The 21,684-nt window shown below is 46.5% G+C and overlaps 4 non-coding genes and 5 pseudogenes across 4 annotated transcripts; all 9 read left to right on the top strand.

The window, feature by feature from the left end:
* The first annotated feature begins 731 nt into the window (after positions 1 to 731).
* On the top strand, positions 732 to 850 carry LOC147103742 (5S ribosomal RNA). Its single transcript, XR_015072751.1, has one exon. It is a non-coding gene; the product is annotated as a 5S ribosomal RNA (ribosomal RNA).
* Positions 851 to 3,240: 2,390 nt separating this feature from the next.
* Positions 3,241 to 3,359, top strand: LOC147103741 (5S ribosomal RNA; annotated as a pseudogene).
* A 2,417-nt stretch (positions 3,360 to 5,776) lies between these two features.
* On the top strand, positions 5,777 to 5,895 carry LOC147103740 (5S ribosomal RNA). The gene has a single exon (XR_015072844.1). It is a non-coding gene; the product is annotated as a 5S ribosomal RNA (ribosomal RNA).
* A 2,425-nt stretch (positions 5,896 to 8,320) lies between these two features.
* LOC147103739 (5S ribosomal RNA) lies at positions 8,321 to 8,439 on the top strand. The gene has a single exon (XR_015072843.1). It is a non-coding gene; the product is annotated as a 5S ribosomal RNA (ribosomal RNA).
* Positions 8,440 to 10,858: 2,419 nt separating this feature from the next.
* Positions 10,859 to 10,977, top strand: LOC147103738 (5S ribosomal RNA; annotated as a pseudogene).
* Positions 10,978 to 13,390: 2,413 nt separating this feature from the next.
* On the top strand, positions 13,391 to 13,509 carry LOC147103737 (5S ribosomal RNA; annotated as a pseudogene).
* Positions 13,510 to 15,922: 2,413 nt separating this feature from the next.
* LOC147103736 (5S ribosomal RNA) lies at positions 15,923 to 16,041 on the top strand (annotated as a pseudogene).
* A 2,411-nt stretch (positions 16,042 to 18,452) lies between these two features.
* Positions 18,453 to 18,571, top strand: LOC147103735 (5S ribosomal RNA; annotated as a pseudogene).
* Positions 18,572 to 20,982: 2,411 nt separating this feature from the next.
* On the top strand, positions 20,983 to 21,101 carry LOC147103734 (5S ribosomal RNA). Its single transcript, XR_015072471.1, has one exon. It is a non-coding gene; the product is annotated as a 5S ribosomal RNA (ribosomal RNA).
* Positions 21,102 to 21,684: the final 583 nt, after the last annotated feature.

Below are 21,684 nucleotides of genomic sequence, written 5' to 3'. Positions count from 1 at the left end.
GGATCCCATGGGCTTTTACTTTCGTGACCAATCTGGCATGCGGGACCTTATCAAAAGCCTTGCTAAAATCCATATAGACTACATCAAAGGCACTACCCTCATCGACCCTCCTTGTTACCTCCTCGAAAAATTGAATTGCGTTAGTCAGACACGACCTTCCGTTAAGAAATCCATGCTGACTGTCCCTGATTAATCCGTGTCTTTCTAAATGAAGATTTCTCCTGTCCCTCAGAACTTTTTCCAATAATTTTCCCACCACCGAGGTTAGGCTGACTGGCCTGTAATTATGCGGTCTATCCCTCTCTCCCTTTTGAAAGAACGGTAGCACGTTAGCAGTCCTCCAGTGGTCGGGCACCACACCTGTAGCCAGAGAGGATTGTAAAATGATGGTGAGAGCCTGTGCTATTTGGTGTCTTACTTCCCTTAAGAGTGTGGGATAGATTTGATGCGGGCCTGGGTATTTGTCCAGTTTGAAAGATGCTACAGCCCTTAAGACTTGGTGTTTGAGCATGTTTATTTGATGTAATATTTGAATAGAAGGCAATGAAGGGTTGGGCTTGTAGTTTGTTTGTGTGGGAGGCAGAGCAGCAAGAAGAGGTGGAGGGGGGGTGGGGGGTTGCGGGAGGAGTAAAATTTGTAAATGTAAATTGAGTGTTGAATACTTGTATGAATGCGTAGAAGAGAAAAAAATGGGCGACAGCTTTAAGTAAAGAGAAAGCCAGCTAGCATATGCCTACGGCCATACTAGTCTGAATGCGCCCGATCTCGTCTGATCTCGGAAGCTAAGCAGAGTCAGGCCTGGTTAGTACTTGGATGGGAGACCGCCTGGGAATACCAGGTGCAGTAGGCTTTTGCTGCCGCCACAGGCTGCTCAACGTTTTGCACACACACGCGCACACACTGCTCTTAATCAATCAACATCCTTTTTGCTGCTCTCTCTCTCTCTCTCTCTCTCTCGCTTTCCTTTGACCATTTCTTCGCTGCACATTCTCCTGCTGCTACACAAATGCAAGGGGCTCCAGACACAGGGCCGAAATAAGCAGAAGAAGAAAATAAGATAGCCAAAATACACACACTGGCGGAGGGCCACCAGGACACAGCAGCAGAGAGGAGAGACAAGGTGCATAGAAAACTCGGAGGGACAAACAGCAACAGAACAAAGAAGAATGTCGAAAGAGCAGCAGTTAAATTCAGGAAAAAAGCAAAGCCAACTAGCATGCTGTTGAAATGCATGTGTGTTAATGCGAGGAGCGTTACAAATAAGATTGACGAGTTGCAGGCGCAAGTTGCCACATGGGGTTATGCAATAGTAGCCATAACGGAGACCTGGCTTCAAAATGGGCGGAATTGGAAACTAAACAATCCTGGCTACAATGTAATAACATTTGTAGAAGTCGTGTGGGCAGATGTCACATGATCAGGCAGAATCATAGAAATTTACAGCACAGAAGGAGGCCATTCGGCCCATCTTGTCCGTGCCAGCCGACAAAGAGCAATCCACCCAAATCCCACTTTACAGCACTTGGTCCGTAGCCTTGTAGGTTACGGCAGTTCAAGTGCATATCCAAGTACTTTTTAAACGTGATGAGGGTTTCTGCCTCTACCACCCTTTCAGGCAGTGCATTCCAGACCCCCACCATTCACTGGGTGAAAAAATGTCTCCTCAAATTCCCTGTAAACCTCCTACCAATTACTTGAAATCTATTATTGACCCTTCTGCTAAGGGAAATAGGTCCTTCCTATCCACTCTATCTCGGCCCCTCATAATTTTACACACCTCAATTAGGTCTCGCCTCAGCCTCCTGTGTTCCAAAGAAAACAACCCCAGCCTATCCAATCTTTCCTCATAACTAAAATTCCCCAGCCCAGGCAACATCCTCGGAAATCTCCTCTGCACCTTCTCTAGTGCAATCGCATCCTTCTTGTAATGTGGTGACCAGAACTGCACGCGGCACTCTAGCTGCGGCCTAACTAGTGTTTTATACAGTTGAAGCATAACCTCCCCGCTCTTATATTCTACGCCTCGGCTAATAAAGGCAAGTATCCCGTATGCCTGCTTAACCACTTTATCTACCTGTCCTGCTACCTTCAGGGATCTGTGGACATGCACTCCAAGGTCCCGCTGATCCTCTGCATTTCTCAGTGTCCTACCATTTATTGTGTATTCCAACTGAATTCCATTTGCCACTGTTCTGCCCACTAGACGAGTCCATTGATATCTTCCTGCAGTCTACAGCATTCTGTTTCATTATTAACCACACGGCCAATTTTTGTATCATCTGCAAACTTCTTAATCATACTTCCTACATTCAAATCCAAATCATTGATATATACCAGAAAAAGCAAAGGGCCCAGTACTGAGTCGGTGCAGGCTCGATGGGCCGAAATGGCCTCTATCTGCACTGTGGGGTTTCTGTGACAGCCTTCCGGTCACAAAAACACCCTTCGACCATTACCCTTTGTTTCCTGCCTCTGAGCCAATTTTGGATCCAACTTGCCACTTTGCCTTGGATCCCATGGGCTTTTACTTTCGTGACCAATCTGGCATGCGGGACCTTATCAAAAGCCTTGCTAAAATCCATATAGACTACATCAAAGGCACTACCCTCATCGACCCTCCTTGTTACCTCCTCGAAAAATTGAATTGCGTTAGTCAGACACGACCTTCCGTTAAGAAATCCATGCTGACTGTCCCTGATTAATCCGTGTCTTTCTAAATGAAGATTTCTCCTGTCCCTCAGAACTTTTTCCAATAATTTTCCCACCACCGAGGTTAGGCTGACTGGCCTGTAATTATGCGGTCTATCCCTCTCTCCCTTTTGAAAGAACGGTAGCACGTTAGCAGTCCTCCAGTGGTCGGGCACCACACCTGTAGCCAGAGAGGATTGTAAAATGATGGTGAGAGCCTGTGCTATTTGGTGTCTTACTTCTCTTAAGAGTGTGGGATAGATTTGATGCGGGCCTGGGTATTTGTCCAGTTTGAAAGATGCTACAGCCCTTAAGACTTGGTGTTTGAGCATGTTTATTTGATGTAATATTTGAATAGAAGGCAATGAAGGGTTGGGCTTGTAGTTTGTTTGTGTGGGAGGCAGAGCAGCAAGAAGAGGTGGAGGGGGGGTGGGGGGTTGCGGGAGGAGTAAAATTTGTAAATGTAAATTGAGTGTTGAATACTTGTATGAATGCGTAGAAGAGAAAAAAATGGGCGACAGCTTTAAGTAAAGAGAAAGCCAGCTAGCATATGCCTACGGCCATACTAGTCTGAATGCGCCCGATCTCGTCTGATCTAGGAAGCTAAGCGGAGTCAGGCCTGGTTAGTACTTGGATGGGAGACTGCCTGGGAATACCGGGTGCAGTAGGCTTTTGCTGCCGCCACAGGCTGCTCAACGTTTTGCACACACACGCGCACACACTGCTCTTAATCAATCAACATCCTTTTTGCTGCTCTCTCTCTCTCTCTCTCTCGCTTTCCTTTGACCATTTCTTCGCTGCACATTCTCCTGCTGCTACACAAATGCAAGGGGCTCCAGACACAGGGCCGAAATAAGCAGAAGAAGAAAATAAGATAGCCAAAATACACACACTGGCGGAGGGCCACCAGGACACAGCAGCAGAGAGGAGAGACAAGGTGCATAGAAAACTCGGAGGGACAAACAGCAACAGAACAAAGAAGAATGTAGAAAGAGCAGCAGTTAAATTCAGGAAAAAAGCAAAGCCAACTAGCATGCTGTTGAAATGCATGTGTGTTAATGCGAGGAGTGTTACAAATAAGATTGACGAGTTGCAGGCGCAAGTTGCCACATGGGGTTATGCAATAGTAGCCATAACGGAGACCTGGCTTCAAAATGGGCGGAATTGGAAACTAAACAATCCTGGCTACAATGTAATAACATTTGTAGAAGTCGTGTGGGCAGATGTCACATGATCAGGCAGAATCATAGAAATTTACAGCACAGAAGGAGGCCATTCGGCCCATCTTGTCCGTGCCAGCCGACAAAGAGCAATCCACCCCAATCCCACTTTACAGCACTTGGTCCGTAGCCTTGTAGGTTACGGCAGTTCAAGTGCATATCCAAGTACTTTTTAAACGTGATGAGGGTTTCTGCCTCTACCACCCTTTCAGGCAGTGCATTCCAGACCCCCACCATTCACTGGGTGAAAAAATGTCTCCTCAAATTCCCTGTAAACCTCCTACCAATTACTTGAAATCTATTATTGACCCTTCTGCTAAGGGAAATAGGTCCTTCCTATCCACTCTATCTCGGCCCCTCATAATTTTACACACCTCAATTAGGTCTCGCCTCAGCCTCCTGTGTTCCAAAGAAAACAACCCCAGCCTATCCAATCTTTCCTCATAACTAAAATTCCCCAGCCCAGGCAACATCCTCGGAAATCTCCTCTGCACCTTCTCTAGTGCAATCGCATCCTTCTTGTAATGTGGTGACCAGAACTGCACGCGGCACTCTAGCTGCGGCCTAACTAGTGTTTTATACAGTTGAAGCATAACCTCCCCGCTCTTATATTCTACGCCTCGGCTAATAAAGGCAAGTATCCCGTATGCCTGCTTAACCACTTTATCTACCTGTCCTGCTACCTTCAGGGATCTGTGGACATGCACTCCAAGGTCCCGCTGATCCTCTGCATTTCTCAGTGTCCTACCATTTATTGTGTATTCCAACTGAATTCCATTTGCCACTGTTCTGCCCACTAGACGAGTCCATTGATATCTTCCTGCAGTCTACAGCATTCTGTTTCATTATTAACCACACGGCCAATTTTTGTATCATCTGCAAACTTCTTAATCATACTTCCTACATTCAAATCCAAATCATTGATATATACCAGAAAAAGCAAAGGGCCCAGTACTGAGTCGGTGCAGGCTCGATGGGCCGAAATGGCCTCTATCTGCACTGTGGGGTTTCTGTGATTCTGTGAGCCCTGCGGAACCCCACTGGAAACAGCCTTCCGGTCACAAAAACACCCTTCGACCATTACCCTTTGTTTCCTGCCTCTGAGCCAATTTTGGATCCAACTTGCCACTTTGCCTTGGATCCCATGGGCTTTTACTTTCGTGACCAATCTGGCATGCGGGACCTTATCAAAAGCCTTGCTAAAATCCATATAGACTACATCAAAGGCACTACCCTCATCGACCCTCCTTGTTACCTCCTCGAAAAATTGAATTGCGTTAGTCAGACACGACCTTCCGTTAAGAAATCCATGCTGACTGTCCCTGATTAATCCGTGTCTTTCTAAATGAAGATTTCTCCTGTCCCTCAGAACTTTTTCCAATAATTTTCCCACCACCGAGGTTAGGCTGACTGGCCTGTAATTATGCGGTCTATCCCTCTCTCCCTTTTGAAAGAACGGTAGCACGTTAGCAGTCCTCCAGTGGTCCGGCACCACACCTGTAGCCAGAGAGGATTGTAAAATGATGGTGAGAGCCTGTGCTATTTGGTGTCTTACTTCTCTTAAGAGTGTGGGATAGATTTGATGCGGGCCTGGGTATTTGTCCAGTTTGAAAGATGCTACAGCCCTTAAGACTTGGTGTTTGAGCATGTTTATTTGATGTAATATTTGAATAGAAGGCAATGAAGGGTTGGGCTTGTAGTTTGTTTGTGTGGGAGGCAGAGCAGCAAGAAGAGGTGGAGGGGGGGTGGGGGGTTGCGGGAGGAGTAAAATTTGTAAATGTAAATTGAGTGTTGAATACTTGTATGAATGCGTAGAAGAGAAAAAAATGGGCGACAGCTTTAAGTAAAGAGAAAGCCAGCTAGCATATGCCTACGGCCATACTAGTCTGAATACGCCCGATCTCGTCTGATCTCGGAAGCTAAGCAGAGTCAGGCCTGGTTAGTACTTGGATGGGAGACTGCCTGGGAATACCGGGTGCAGTAGGCTTTTGCTGCCGCCACAGGCTGCTCAACGTTTTGCACACACACGCGCACACACTGCTCTTAATCAATCAACATCCTTTTTGCTGCTCTCTCTCTCTCTCTCTCTCTCTCTCTCGCTTTCCTTTGACCATTTCTTCGCTGCACATTCTCCTGCTGCTACACAAATGCAAGGGGCTCCAGACACAGGGCCGAAATAAGCAGAAGAAGAAAATAAGATAGCCAAAATACACACACTGGCGGAGGGCCACCAGGACACAGCAGCAGAGAGGAGAGACAAGGTGCATAGAAAACTCGGAGGGACAAACAGCAACAGAACAAAGAAGAATGTAGAAAGAGCAGCAGTTAAATTCAGGAAAAAAGCAAAGCCAACTAGCATGCTGTTGAAATGCATGTGTGTTAATGCGAGGAGTGTTACAAATAAGATTGACGAGTTGCAGGCGCAAGTTGCCACATGGGGTTATGCAATAGTAGCCATAACGGAGACCTGGCTTCAAAATGGGCGGAATTGGAAACTAAACAATCCTGGCTACAATGTAATAACATTTGTAGAAGTCGTGTGGGCAGATGTCACATGATCAGGCAGAATCATAGAAATTTACAGCACCGAAGGAGGCCATTCGGCCCATCTTGTCCGTGCCAGCCGACAAAGAGCAATCCACCCAAATCCCACTTTACAGCACTTGGTCCGTAGCCTTGTAGGTTACGGCAGTTCAAGTGCATATCCAAGTACTTTTTAAACGTGATGAGGGTTTCTGCCTCTACCACCCTTTCAGGCAGTGCATTCCAGACCCCCACCATTCACTGGGTGAAAAAATGTCTCCTCAAATTCCCTGTAAACCTCCTACCAATTACTTGAAATCTATTATTGACCCTTCTGCTAAGGGAAATAGGTCCTTCCTATCCACTCTATCTCGGCCCCTCATAATTTTACACACCTCAATTAGGTCTCGCCTCAGCCTCCTGTGTTCCAAAGAAAACAACCCCAGCCTATCCAATCTTTCCTCATAACTAAAATTCCCCAGCCCAGGCAACATCCTCGGAAATCTCCTCTGCACCTTCTCTAGTGCAATCGCATCCTTCTTGTAATGTGGTGACCAGAACTGCACGCGGCACTCTAGCTGCGGCCTAACTAGTGTTTTATACAGTTGAAGCATAACCTCCCCGCTCTTATATTCTACGCCTCGGCTAATAAAGGCAAGTATCCCGTATGCCTGCTTAACCACTTTATCTACCTGTCCTGCTACCTTCAGGGATCTGTGGACATGCACTCCAAGGTCCCGCTGATCCTCTGCATTTCTCAGTGTCCTACCATTTATTGTGTATTCCAACTGAATTCCATTTGCCACTGTTCTGCCCACTAGACGAGTCCATTGATATCTTCCTGCAGTCTACAGCATTCTGTTTCATTATTAACCACACGGCCAATTTTTGTATCATCTGCAAACTTCTTAATCATACTTCCTACATTCAAATCCAAATCATTGATATATACCAGAAAAAGCAAAGGGCCCAGTACTGAGTCGGTGCAGGCTCGATGGGCCGAAATGGCCTCTATCTGCACTGTGGGGTTTCTGTGATTCTGTGAGCCCTGCGGAACCCCACTGGAAACAGCCTTCCGGTCACAAAAACACCCTTCGACCATTACCCTTTGTTTCCTGCCTCTGAGCCAATTTTGGATCCAACTTGCCACTTTGCCTTGGATCCCATGGGCTTTTACTTTCGTGACCAATCTGGCATGCGGGACCTTATCAAAAGCCTTGCTAAAATCCATATAGACTACATCAAAGGCACTACCCTCATCGACCCTCCTTGTTACCTCCTCGAAAAATTGAATTGCGTTAGTCAGACACGACCTTCCGTTAAGAAATCCATGCTGACTGTCCCTGATTAATCCGTGTCTTTCTAAATGAAGATTTCTCCTGTCCCTCAGAACCTTTTCCAATAATTTTCCCACCACCGAGGTTAGGCTGACTGGCCTGTAATTATGCGGTCTATCCCTCTCTCCCTTTTGAAAGAACGGTAGCACGTTAGCAGTCCTCCAGTGGTCCGGCACCACACCTGTAGCCAGAGAGGATTGTAAAATGATGGTGAGAGCCTGTGCTATTTGGTGTCTTACTTCTCTTAAGAGTGTGGGATAGATTTGATGCGGGCCTGGGTATTTGTCCAGTTTGAAAGATGCTACAGCCCTTAAGACTTGGTGTTTGAGCATGTTTATTTGATGTAATATTTGAATAGAAGGCAATGAAGGGTTGGGCTTGTAGTTTGTTTGTGTGGGAGGCAGAGCAGCAAGAAGAGGTGGAGGGGGGGTGGGGGGTTGCGGGAGGAGTAAAATTTGTAAATGTAAATTGAGTGTTGAATACTTGTATGAATGCGTAGAAGAGAAAAAAATGGGCGACAGCTTTAAGTAAAGAGAAAGCCAGCTAGCATATGCCTACGGCCATACTAGTCTGAATACGCCCGATCTCGTCTGATCTCGGAAGCTAAGCAGAGTCAGGCCTGGTTAGTACTTGGATGGGAGACTGCCTGGGAATACCGGGTGCAGTAGGCTTTTGCTGCCGCCACAGGCTGCTCAACGTTTTGCACACACACGCGCACACACTGCTCTTAATCAATCAACATCCTTTTTGCTGCTCTCTCTCTCTCTCTCTCTCTCGCTTTCCTTTGACCATTTCTTCGCTGCACATTCTCCTGCTGCTACACAAATGCAAGGGGCTCCAGACACAGGGCCGAAATAAGCAGAAGAAGAAAATAAGATAGCCAAAATACACACACTGGCGGAGGGCCACCAGGACACAGCAGCAGAGAGGAGAGACAAGGTGCATAGAAAACTCGGAGGGACAAACAGCAACAGAACAAAGAAGAATGTAGAAAGAGCAGCAGTTAAATTCAGGAAAAAAGCAAAGCCAACTAGCATGCTGTTGAAATGCATGTGTGTTAATGCGAGGAGCGTTACAAATAAGATTGACGAGTTGCAGGCGCAAGTTGCCACATGGGGTTATGCAATAGTAGCCATAACGGAGACCTGGCTTCAAAATGGGCGGAATTGGAAACTAAACAATCCTGGCTACAATGTAATAACATTTGTAGAAGTCGTGTGGGCAGATGTCACATGATCAGGCAGAATCATAGAAATTTACAGCACAGAAGGAGGCCATTCGGCCCATCTTGTCCGTGCCAGCCGACAAAGAGCAATCCACCCAAATCCCACTTTACAGCACTTGGTCCGTAGCCTTGTAGGTTACGGCAGTTCAAGTGCATATCCAAGTACTTTTTAAACGTGATGAGGGTTTCTGCCTCTACCACCCTTTCAGGCAGTGCATTCCAGACCCCCACCATTCACTGGGTGAAAAAATGTCTCCTCAAATTCCCTGTAAACCTCCTACCAATTACTTGAAATCTATTATTGACCCTTCTGCTAAGGGAAATAGGTCCTTCCTATCCACTCTATCTCGGCCCCTCATAATTTTACACACCTCAATTAGGTCTCGCCTCAGCCTCCTGTGTTCCAAAGAAAACAACCCCAGCCTATCCAATCTTTCCTCATAACTAAAATTCCCCAGCCCAGGCAACATCCTCGGAAATCTCCTCTGCACCTTCTCTAGTGCAATCGCATCCTTCTTGTAATGTGGTGACCAGAACTGCACGCGGCACTCTAGCTGCGGCCTAACTAGTGTTTTATACAGTTGAAGCATAACCTCCCCGCTCTTATATTCTACGCCTCGGCTAATAAAGGCAAGTATCCCGTATGCCTGCTTAACCACTTTATCTACCTGTCCTGCTACCTTCAGGGATCTGTGGACATGCACTCCAAGGTCCCGCTGATCCTCTGCATTTCTCAGTGTCCTACCATTTATTGTGTATTCCAACTGAATTCCATTTGCCACTGTTCTGCCCACTAGACGAGTCCATTGATATCTTCCTGCAGTCTACAGCATTCTGTTTCATTATTAACCACACGGCCAATTTTTGTATCATCTGCAAACTTCTTAATCATACTTCCTACATTCAAATCCAAATCATTGATATATACCAGAAAAAGCAAAGGGCCCAGTACTGAGTCGGTGCAGGCTCGATGGGCCGAAATGGCCTCTATCTGCACTGTGGGGTTTCTGTGATTCTGTGAGCCCTGCGGAACCCCACTGGAAACAGCCTTCCGGTCACAAAAACACCCTTCGACCATTACCCTTTGTTTCCTGCCTCTGAGCCAATTTTGGATCCAACTTGCCACTTTGCCTTGGATCCCATGGGCTTTTACTTTCGTGACCAATCTGGCATGCGGGACCTTATCAAAAGCCTTGCTAAAATCCATATAGACTACATCAAAGGCACTACCCTCATCGACCCTCCTTGTTACCTCCTCGAAAAATTGAATTGCGTTAGTCAGACACGACCTTCCGTTAAGAAATCCATGCTGACTGTCCCTGATTAATCCGTGTCTTTCTAAATGAAGATTTCTCCTGTCCCTCAGAACTTTTTCCAATAATTTTCCCACCACCGAGGTTAGGCTGACTGTCCTGTAATTATGCGGTCTATCCCTCTCTCCCTTTTGAAAGAACGGTAGCACGTTAGCAGTCCTCCAGTGGTCGGGCACCACACCTGTAGCCAGAGAGGATTGTAAAATGATGGTGAGAGCCTGTGCTATTTGGTGTCTTACTTCCCTTAAGAGTGTGGGATAGATTTGATGCGGGCCTGGGTATTTGTCCAGTTTGAAAGATGCTACAGCCCTTAAGACTTGGTGTTTGAGCATGTTTATTTGATGTAATATTTGAATAGAAGGCAATGAAGGGTTGGGCTTGTAGTTTGTTTGTGTGGGAGGCAGAGCAGCAAGAAGAGGTGGAGGGGGGGTGGGGGGTTGCGGGAGGAGTAAAATTTGTAAATGTAAATTGAGTGTTGAATACTTGTATGAATGCGTAGAAGAGAAAAAAATGGGCGACAGCTTTAAGTAAAGAGAAAGCCAGCCAGCATATGCCTACGGCCATACTAGTCTGAATGCGCCTGATCTCGTCTGATCTCGGAAACTAAGCAGAGTCAGGCCTGGTTAGTACTTGGATGGGAGACCGCCTGGGAATACCAGGTGCAGTAGGCTTTTGCTGCCGCCACAGGCTGCTCAACGTTTTGCACACACACGCGCACACACTGCTCTTAATCAATCAACATCCTTTTTGCTGCTCTCTCTCTCTCTCTCGCTTTCCTTTGACCATTTCTTCGCTGCACATTCTCCTGCTGCTACACAAATGCAAGGGGCTCCAGACACAGGGCCGAAATAAGCAGAAGAAGAAAATAAGATAGCCAAAATATACACACTGGCGGAGGGCCACCAGGACACAGCAGCAGAGAGGAGAGACAAGGTGCATAGAAAACTCGGAGGGACAAACAGCAACAGAACAAAGAAGAATGTAGAAAGAGCAGCAGTTAAATTCAGGAAAAAAGCAAAGCCAACTAGCATGCTGTTGAAATGCATGTGTGTTAATGCGAGGAGTGTTACAAATAAGATTGACGAGTTGCAGGCGCAAGTTGCCACATGGGGTTATGCAATAGTAGCCATAACGGAGACCTGGCTTCAAAATGGGCGGAATTGGAAACTAAACAATCCTGGCTACAATGTAATAACATTTGTGGAAGTCGTGTGGGCAGATGTCACATGATCAGGCAGAGTCATAGAAATTTACAGCACAGAAGGAGGCCATTCGGCCCATCTTGTCCGTGCCAGCCGACAAAGAGCAATCCACCCAAATCCCACTTTACAGCACTTGGTCCGTAGCCTTGTTGGTTACGGCAGTTCAAGTGCATATCCAAGTACTTTTTAAACGTGATGAGGGTTTCTGCCTCTACCACCCTTTCAGGCAGTGCATTCCAGACCCCCACCATTCACTGGGTGAAAAAATGTCTCCTCAAATTCCCTGTAAACCTCCTACCAATTACTTGAAATCTATTATTGACCCTTCTGCTAAGGGAAATAGGTCCTTCCTATCCACTCTATCTCGGCCCCTCATAATTTTACACACCTCAATTAGGTCTCGCCTCAGCCTCCTGTGTTCCAAAGAAAACAACCCCAGCCTATCCAATCTTTCCTCATAACTAAAATTCCCCAGCCCAGGCAACATCCTCGGAAATCTCCTCTGCACCTTCTCTAGTGCAATCGCATCCTTCTTGTAATGTGGTGACCAGAACTGCACGCGGCACTCTAGCTGCGGCCTAACTAGTGTTTTATACAGTTGAAGCATAACCTCCCCGCTCTTATATTCTACGCCTCGGCTAATAAAGGCAAGTATCCCGTATGCCTGCTTAACCACTTTATCTACCTGTCCTGCTACCTTCAGGGATCTGTGGACATGCACTCCAAGGTCCCGCTGATCCTCTGCATTTCTCAGTGTCCTACCATTTATTGTGTATTCCAACTGAATTCCATTTGCCACTGTTCTGCCCACTAGACGAGTCCATTGATATCTTCCTGCAGTCTACAGCATTCTGTTTCATTATTAACCACACGGCCAATTTTTGTATCATCTGCAAACTTCTTAATCATACTTCCTACATTCAAATCCAAATCATTGATATATACCAGAAAAAGCAAAGGGCCCAGTACTGAGTCGGTGCAGGCTCGATGGGCCGAAATGGCCTCTATCTGCACTGTGGGGTTTCTGTGATTCTGTGAGCCCTGCGGAACCCCACTGGAAACAGCCTTCCGGTCACAAAAACACCCTTCGACCATTACCCTTTGTTTCCTGCCTCTGAGCCAATTTTGGATCCAACTTGCCACTTTGCCTTGGATCCCATGGGCTTTTACTTTCGTGACCAATCTGGCATGCGGGACCTTATCAAAAGCCTTGCTAAAATCCATATAGACTACATCAAAGGCACTACCCTCATCGACCCTCCTTGTTACCTCCTCGAAAAATTGAATTGCGTTAGTCAGACACGACCTTCCGTTAAGAAATCCATGCTGACTGTCCCTGATTAATCCGTGTCTTTCTAAATGAAGATTTCTCCTGTCCCTCAGAACTTTTTCCAATAATTTTCCCACCACCGAGGTTAGGCTGACTGGCCTGTAATTATGCGGTCTATCCCTCTCTCCCTTTTGAAAGAACGGTAGCACGTTAGCAGTCCTCCAGTGGTCGGGCACCACACCTGTAGCCAGAGAGGATTGTAAAATGATGGTGAGAGCCTGTGCTATTTGGTGTCTTACTTCTCTTAAGAGTGTGGGATAGATTTGATGCGGGCCTGGGTATTTGTCCAGTTTGAAAGATGCTACAGCCCTTAAGACTTGGTGTTTGAGCATGTTTATTTGATGTAATATTTGAATAGAAGGCAATGAAGGGTTGGGCTTGTAGTTTGTTTGTGTGGGAGGCAGAGCAGCAAGAAGAGGTGGAGGGGGGGTGGGGGGTTGCGGGAGGAGTAAAATTTGTAAATGTAAATTGAGTGTTGAATACTTGTATGAATGCGTAGAAGAGAAAAAAATGGGCGACAGCTTTAAGTAAAGAGAAAGCCAGCTAGCATATGCCTACGGCCCTACTAGTCTGAATACGCCCGATCTCGTCTGATCTCGGAAGCTAAGCAGAGTCAGGCCTGGTTAGTACTTGGATGGGAGACTGCCTGGGAATACCAGGTGCAGTAGGCTTTTGCTGCCGCCACAGGCTGCTCAACGTTTTGCACACACACGCGCACACACTGCTCTTAATCAATCAACATCCTTTTTGCTGCTCTCTCTCTCTCTCTCGCTTTCCTTTGACCATTTCTTCGCTGCACATTCTCCTGCTGCTACACAAATGCAAGGGGCTCCAGACACAGGGCCGAAATAAGCAGAAGAAGAAAATAAGATAGCCAAAATATACACACTGGCGGAGGGCCACCAGGACACAGCAGCAGAGAGGAGAGACAAGGTGCATAGAAAACTCGGAGGGACAAACAGCAACAGAACAAAGAAGAATGTAGAAAGAGCAGCAGTTAAATTCAGGAAAAAAGCAAAGCCAACTAGCATGCTGTTGAAATGCATGTGTGTTAATGCGAGGAGTGTTACAAATAAGATTGACGAGTTGCAGGCGCAAGTTGCCACATGGGGTTATGCAATAGTAGCCATAACGGAGACCTGGCTTCAAAATGGGCGGAATTGGAAACTAAACAATCCTGGCTACAATGTAATAACATTTGTAGAAGTCGTGTGGGCAGATGTCACATGATCAGGCAGAATCATAGAAATTTACAGCACAGAAGGAGGCCATTCGGCCCATCTTGTCCGTGCCAGCCGACAAAGAGCAATCCACCCAAATCCCACTTTACAGCACTTGGTCCGTAGCCTTGTTGGTTACGGCAGTTCAAGTGCATATCCAAGTACTTTTTAAACGTGATGAGGGTTTCTGCCTCTACCACCCTTTCAGGCAGTGCATTCCAGACCCCCACCATTCACTGGGTGAAAAAATGTCTCCTCAAATTCCCTGTAAACCTCCTACCAATTACTTGAAATCTATTATTGACCCTTCTGCTAAGGGAAATAGGTCCTTCCTATCCACTCTATCTCGGCCCCTCATAATTTTACACACCTCAATTAGGTCTCGCCTCAGCCTCCTGTGTTCCAAAGAAAACAACCCCAGCCTATCCAATCTTTCCTCATAACTAAAATTCCCCAGCCCAGGCAACATCCTCGGAAATCTCCTCTGCACCTTCTCTAGTGCAATCGCATCCTTCTTGTAATGTGGTGACCAGAACTGCACGCGGCACTCTAGCTGCGGCCTAACTAGTGTTTTATACAGTTGAAGCATAACCTCCCCGCTCTTATATTCTACGCCTCGGCTAATAAAGGCAAGTATCCCGTATGCCTGCTTAACCACTTTATCTACCTGTCCTGCTACCTTCAGGGATCTGTGGACATGCACTCCAAGGTCCCGCTGATCCTCTGCATTTCTCAGTGTCCTACCATTTATTGTGTATTCCAACTGAATTCCATTTGCCACTGTTCTGCCCACTAGACGAGTCCATTGATATCTTCCTGCAGTCTACAGCATTCTGTTTCATTATTAACCACACGGCCAATTTTTGTATCATCTGCAAACTTCTTAATCATACTTCCTACATTCAAATCCAAATCATTGATATATACCAGAAAAAGCAAAGGGCCCAGTACTGAGTCGGTGCAGGCTCGATGGGCCGAAATGGCCTCTATCTGCACTGTGGGGTTTCTGTGATTCTGTGAGCCCTGCGGAACCCCACTGGAAACAGCCTTCCGGTCACAAAAACACCCTTCGACCATTACCCTTTGTTTCCTGCCTCTGAGCCAATTTTGGATCCAACTTGCCACTTTGCCTTGGATCCCATGGGCTTTTACTTTCGTGACCAATCTGGCATGCGGGACCTTATCAAAAGCCTTGCTAAAATCCATATAGACTACATCAAAGGCACTACCCTCATCGACCCTCCTTGTTACCTCCTCGAAAAATTGAATTGCGTTAGTCAGACACGACCTTCCGTTAAGAAATCCATGCTGACTGTCCCTGATTAATCCGTGTCTTTCTAAATGAAGATTTCTCCTGTCCCTCAGAACTTTTTCCAATAATTTTCCCACCACCGAGGTTAGGCTGACTGTCCTGTAATTATGCGGTCTATCCCTCTCTCCCTTTTGAAAGAACGGTAGCACGTTAGCAGTCCTCCAGTGGTCGGGCACCACACCTGTAGCCAGAGAGGATTGTAAAATGATGGTGAGAGCCTGTGCTATTTGGTGTCTTACTTCTCTTAAGAGTGTGGGATAGATTTGATGCGGGCCTGGGTATTTGTCCAGTTTGACAGATGCTACAGCCCTTAAGACTTGGTGTTTGAGCATGTTTATTTGATGTAATATTTGAATAGAAGGCAATGAAGGGTTGGGCTTGTAGTTTGTTTGTGTGGGAGGCAGAGCAGCAAGAAGAGGTGGAGGGGGGGTGGGGGGTTGCGGGAGGAGTAAAATTTGTAAATGTAAATTGAGTGTTGAATACTTGTATGAATGCGTAGAAGAGAAAAAAATGGGCGACAGCTTTAAGTAAAGAGAAAGCCAGCTAGCATATGCCTGCGGCCATACTAGTCTGAATACGTCTGATCTCGTCTGATCTCGGAAGCGAAGCAGAGTCAGGCCTGGTTAGTACTTGGATGGGAGACCGCCTGGGAATACCAGGTGCTGTAGGCTTTTGCTGCCGCCACAGGCTGCTCAACGTTTTGCACACACGCGCACACACTGCTCTTAATCAATCAACATCCTTTTTGCTGCTCTCTCTCTCTCTCTCGCTTTCCTTTGACCATTTCTTCGCTGCACATTCTCCTGCTGCTACACAAATGCAAGGGGCTCCAGACACAGGGCCGAAATAAGCAGAAGAAGAAAATAAGATAGCCAAAATACACACACTGGCGGAGGGCCACCAGGACACAGCAGCAGAGAGGAGAGACAAGGTGCATAGAAAACTCGGAGGGACAAACAGCAACAGAACAAAGAAGAATGTAGAAAGAGCAGCAGTTAAATTCAGGAAAAAAGCAAAGCCAACTAGCATGCTGTTGAAATGCATGTGTGTTAATGCGAGGAGTGTTACAAATAAGATTGACGAGTTGCAGGCGCAAGTTGCCACATGGGGTTATGCAATAGTAGCCATAACGGAGACCTGGCTTCAAAATGGGCGGAATTGGAAACTAAACAATCCTGGCTACAATGTAATAACATTTGTAGAAGTCGTGTGGGCAGATGTCACATGATCAGGCAGAGTCATAGAAATTTACAGCACAGAAGGAGGCCATTCGGCCCATCTTGTCCGTGCCAGCCGACAAAGAGCAATCCACCCAAATCCCACTTTACAGCACTTGGTCCGTAGCCTTGTAGGTTACGGCAGTTCAAGTGCATATCCAAGTACTTTTTAAACGTGATGAGGGTTTCTGCCTCTACCACCCTTTCAGGCAGTGCATTCCAGACCCCCACCATTCACTGGGTGAAAAAATGTCTCCTCAAATTCCCTGTAAACCTCCTACCAATTACTTGAAATCTATTATTGACCCTTCTGCTAAGGGAAATAGGTCCTTCCTATCCACTCTATCTCGGCCCCTCATAATTTTACACACCTCAATTAGGTCTCGCCTCAGCCTCCTGTGTTCCAAAGAAAACAACCCCAGCCTATCCAATCTTTCCTCATAACTAAAATTCCCCAGCCCAGGCAACATCCTCGGAAATCTCCTCTGCACCTTCTCTAGTGCAATCGCATCCTTCTTGTAATGTGGTGACCAGAACTGCACGCGGCACTCTAGCTGCGGCCTAACTAGTGTTTTATACAGTTGAAGCATAACCTCCCCGCTCTTATATTCTACGCCTCGGCTAATAAAGGCAAGTATCCCGTATGCCTGCTTAACCACTTTATCTACCTGTCCTGCTACCTTCAGGGATCTGTGGACATGCACTCCAAGGTCCCGCTGATCCTCTGCATTTCTCAGTGTCCTACCATTTATTGTGTATTCCAACTGAATTCCATTTGCCACTGTTCTGCCCACTAGACGAGTCCATTGATATCTTCCTGCAGTCTACAGCATTCTGTTTCATTATTAACCACACGGCCAATTTTTGTATCATCTGCAAACTTCTTAATCATACTTCCTACATTCAAATCCAAATCATTGATATATACCAGAAAAAGCAAAGGGCCCAGTACTGAGTCGGTGCAGGCTCGATGGGCCGAAATGGCCTCTATCTGCACTGTGGGGTTTCTGTGATTCTGTGAGCCCTGCGGAACCCCACTGGAAACAGCCTTCCGGTCACAAAAACACCCTTCGACCATTACCCTTTGTTTCCTGCCTCTGAGCCAATTTTGGATCCAACTTGCCACTTTGCCTTGGATCCCATGGGCTTTTACTTTCGTGACCAATCTGGCATGCGGGACCTTATCAAAAGCCTTGCTAAAATCCATATAGACTACATCAAAGGCACTACCCTCATCGACCCTCCTTGTTACCTCCTCGAAAAATTGAATTGCGTTAGTCAGACACGACCTTCCGTTAAGAAATCCATGCTGACTGTCCCTGATTAATCCGTGTCTTTCTAAATGAAGATTTCTCCTGTCCCTCAGAACTTTTTCCAATAATTTTCCCACCACCGAGGTTAGGCTGACTGGCCTGTAATTATGCGGTCTATCCCTCTCTCCCTTTTGAAAGAACGGTAGCACGTTAGCAGTCCTCCAGTGGTCGGGCACCACACCTGTAGCCAGAGAGGATTGTAAAATGATGGTGAGAGCCTGTGCTATTTGGTGTCTTACTTCTCTTAAGAGTGTGGGATAGATTTGATGCGGGCCTGGGTATTTGTCCAGTTTGACAGATGCTACAGCCCTTAAGACTTGGTGTTTGAGCATGTTTATTTGATGTAATATTTGAATAGAAGGCAATGAAGGGTTGGGCTTGTAGTTTGTTTGTGTGGGAGGCAGAGCAGCAAGAAGAGGTGGAGGGGGGGTGGGGGGTTGCGGGAGGAGTAAAATTTGTAAATGTAAATTGAGTGTTGAATACTTGTATGAATGCGTAGAAGAGAAAAAAATGGGCGACAGCTTTAAGTAAAGAGAAAGCCAGCTAGCATATGCCTGCGGCCATACTAGTCTGAATACGCCTGATCTCGTCTGATCTCGGAAGCGAAGCAGAGTCAGGCCTGGTTAGTACTTGGATGGGAGACCGCCTGGGAATAGCAGGTGCTGTAGGCTTTTGCTGCCGCCACAGGCTGCTCAACGTTTTGCACACACGCGCACACACTGCTCTTAATCAATCAACATCCTTTTTGCTGCTCTCTCTCTCTCTCTCTCTCTCTCTCTCGCTTTCCTTTGACCATTTCTTCGCTGCACATTCTCCTGCTGCTACACAAATGCAAGGGGCTCCAGACACAGGGCCGAAATAAGCAGAAGAAGAAAATAAGATAGCCAAAATACACACACTGGCGGAGGGCCACCAGGACACAGCAGCAGAGAGGAGAGACAAGGTGCATAGAAAACTCGGAGGGACAAACAGCAACAGAACAAAGAAGAATGTAGAAAGAGCAGCAGTTAAATTCAGGAAAAAAGGAAAGCCAACTAGCATGCTGTTGAAATGCATGTGTGTTAATGCGAGGAGTGTTACAAATAAGATTGACGAGTTGCAGGCGCAAGTTGCCACATGGGGTTATGCAATAGTAGCCATAACGGAGACCTGGCTTCAAAATGGGCGGAATTGGAAACTAAACAATCCTGGCTACAATGTAATAACATTTGTAGAAGTCGTGTGGGCAGATGTCACATGATCAGGCAGAGTCATAGAAATTTACAGCACAGAAGGAGGCCATTCGGCCCATCTTGTCCATGCCAGCCGACAAAGAGCAATCCACCCAAATCCCACTTTACAGCACTTGTAGGTTACGGCAGTTCAAGTGCATATCCAAGTACTTTTTAAACGTGATGAGGGTTTCTGCCTCTACCACCCTTTCAGGCAGTGCATTCCAGACCCCCACCATTCACTGGGTGAAAAAATGTCTCCTCAAATTCCCTGTAAACCTCCTACCAATTACTTGAAATCTATTATTGACCCTTCTGCTAAGGGAAATAGGTCCTTCCTATCCACTCTATCTCGGCCCCTCATAATTTTACACACCTCAATTAGGTCTCGCCTCAGCCTCCTGTGTTCCAAAGAAAACAACCCCAGCCTATCCAATCTTTCCTCATAACTAAAATTCCCCAGCCCAGGCAACATCCTCGGAAATCTCCTCTGCACCTTCTCTAGTGCAATCGCATCCTTCTTGTAATGTGGTGACCAGAACTGCACGCGGCACTCTAGCTGCGGCCTAACTAGTGTTTTATACAGTTGAAGCATAACCTCCCCGCTCTTATATTCTACGCCTCGGCTAATAAAGGCAAGTATCCCGTATGCCTGCTTAACCACTTTATCTACCTGTCCTGCTACCTTCAGGGATCTGTGGACATGCACTCCAAGGTCCCGCTGATCCTCTGCATTTCTCAGTGTCCTACCATTTATTGTGTATTCCAACTGAATTCCATTTGCCACTGTTCTGCCCACTAGACGAGTCCATTGATATCTTCCTGCAGTCTACAGCATTCTGTTTCATTATTAACCACACGGCCAATTTTTGTATCATCTGCAAACTTCTTAATCATACTTCCTACATTCAAATCCAAATCATTGATATATACCAGAAAAAGCAAAGGGCCCAGTACTGAGTCGGTGCAGGCTCGATGGGCCGAAATGGCCTCTATCTGCACTGTGGGGTTTCTGTGATTCTGTGAGCCCTGCGGAACCCCACTGGAAACAGCCTTCCGGTCACAAAAACACCCTTCGACCATTACCCTTTGTTTCCTGCCTCTGAGCCAATTTTGGATCCAACTTGCCACTTTGCCTTGGATCCCATGGGCTTTTACTTTCGTGACCAATCTGGCATGCGGGACCTTATCAAAAGCCTTGCTAAAATCCATATAGACTACATCAAAGGCACTACCCTCATCGACCCTCCTTGTTACCTCCTCGAAAAATTGAATTGCGTTAGTCAGACACGACCTTCCGTTAAGAAATCCATGCTGACTGTCCCTGATTAATCCGTGTCTTTCTAAATGAAGATTTCTCCTGTCCCTCAGAACTTTTTCCAATAATTTTCCCACCACCGAGGTTAGGCTGACTGGCCTGTAATTATGCGGTCTATCCCTCTCTCCCTTTTGAAAGAACGGTAGCACGTTAGCAGTCCTCCAGTGGTCGGGCACCACACCTGTAGCCAGAGAGGATTGTAAAATGATGGTGAGAGCCTGTGCTATTTGGTGTCTTACTTCTCTTAAGAGTGTGGGATAGATTTGATGCGGGCCTGGGTATTTGTCCAGTTTGAAAGATGCTACAGCCCTTAAGACTTGGTGTTTGAGCATGTTTATTTGATGTAATATTTGAATAGAAGGCAATGAAGGGTTGGGCTTGTAGTTTGTTTGTGTGGGAGGCAGAGCAGCAAGAAGAGGTGGAGGGGGGGTGGGGGGGTTGCGGGAGGAGTAAAACTTGTAAATGTAAATTGAGTGTTGAATACTTGTATGAATGTGTAGAAGAGAAAAAAATGGGCGACAGCTTTAAGTAAAGAGAAAGCCAGCTAGCATATGCCTACGGCCATACTAGTCTGAATACGCCCGATCTCGTCTGATCTCGGAAGCTAAGCAGAGTCAGGCCTGGTTAGTACTTGGATGGGAGACCGCCTGGGAACACCAGGTGCAGTAGGCTTTTGCTGCCGCCACAGGCTGCTCAACGTTTTGCACACACACGCGCACACACTGCTCTTAATCAATCAACATCCTTTTTGCTGCTCTCTCTCTCTCTCTCTCTCTCTCTCGCTTTCCTTTGACCATTTCTTCGCTGCACATTCTCCTGCTGCTACACAAATGCAAGGGGCTCCAGACACAGGGCCGAAATAAGCAGAAGAAGAAAATAAGATAGCCAAAATACACACACTGGCGGAGGGCCACCAGGACACAGCAGCAGAGAGGAGAGACAAGGTGCATAGAAAACTCGGAGGGACAAACAGCAACAGAACAAAGAAGAATGTAGAAAGAGCAGCAGTTAAATTCAGGAAAAAAGGAAAGCCAACTAGCATGCTGTTGAAATGCATGTGTGTTAATGCGAGGAGTGTTACAAATAAGATTGACGAGTTGCAGGCGCAAGTTGCCACATGGGGTTATGCAATAGTAGCCATAACGGAGACCTGGCTTCAAAATGGGCGGAATTGGAAACTAAACAATCCTGGCTACAATGTAATAACATTTGTAGAAGTCGTGTGGGCAGATGTCACATGATCAGGCAGAGTCAT

This window comes from Somniosus microcephalus, chromosome 19 (assembly GCF_052327205.1).
Source record: "Somniosus microcephalus isolate GS21.2 chromosome 19, FLI_Smic_1.0, whole genome shotgun sequence".
In the NCBI taxonomy this organism is placed as follows: Eukaryota; Metazoa; Chordata; class Chondrichthyes; order Squaliformes; family Somniosidae; genus Somniosus; species Somniosus microcephalus.
Note: the sequence above shows the minus strand (reverse complement) of the source record. Positions and strands in the feature narration are given on the sequence as shown.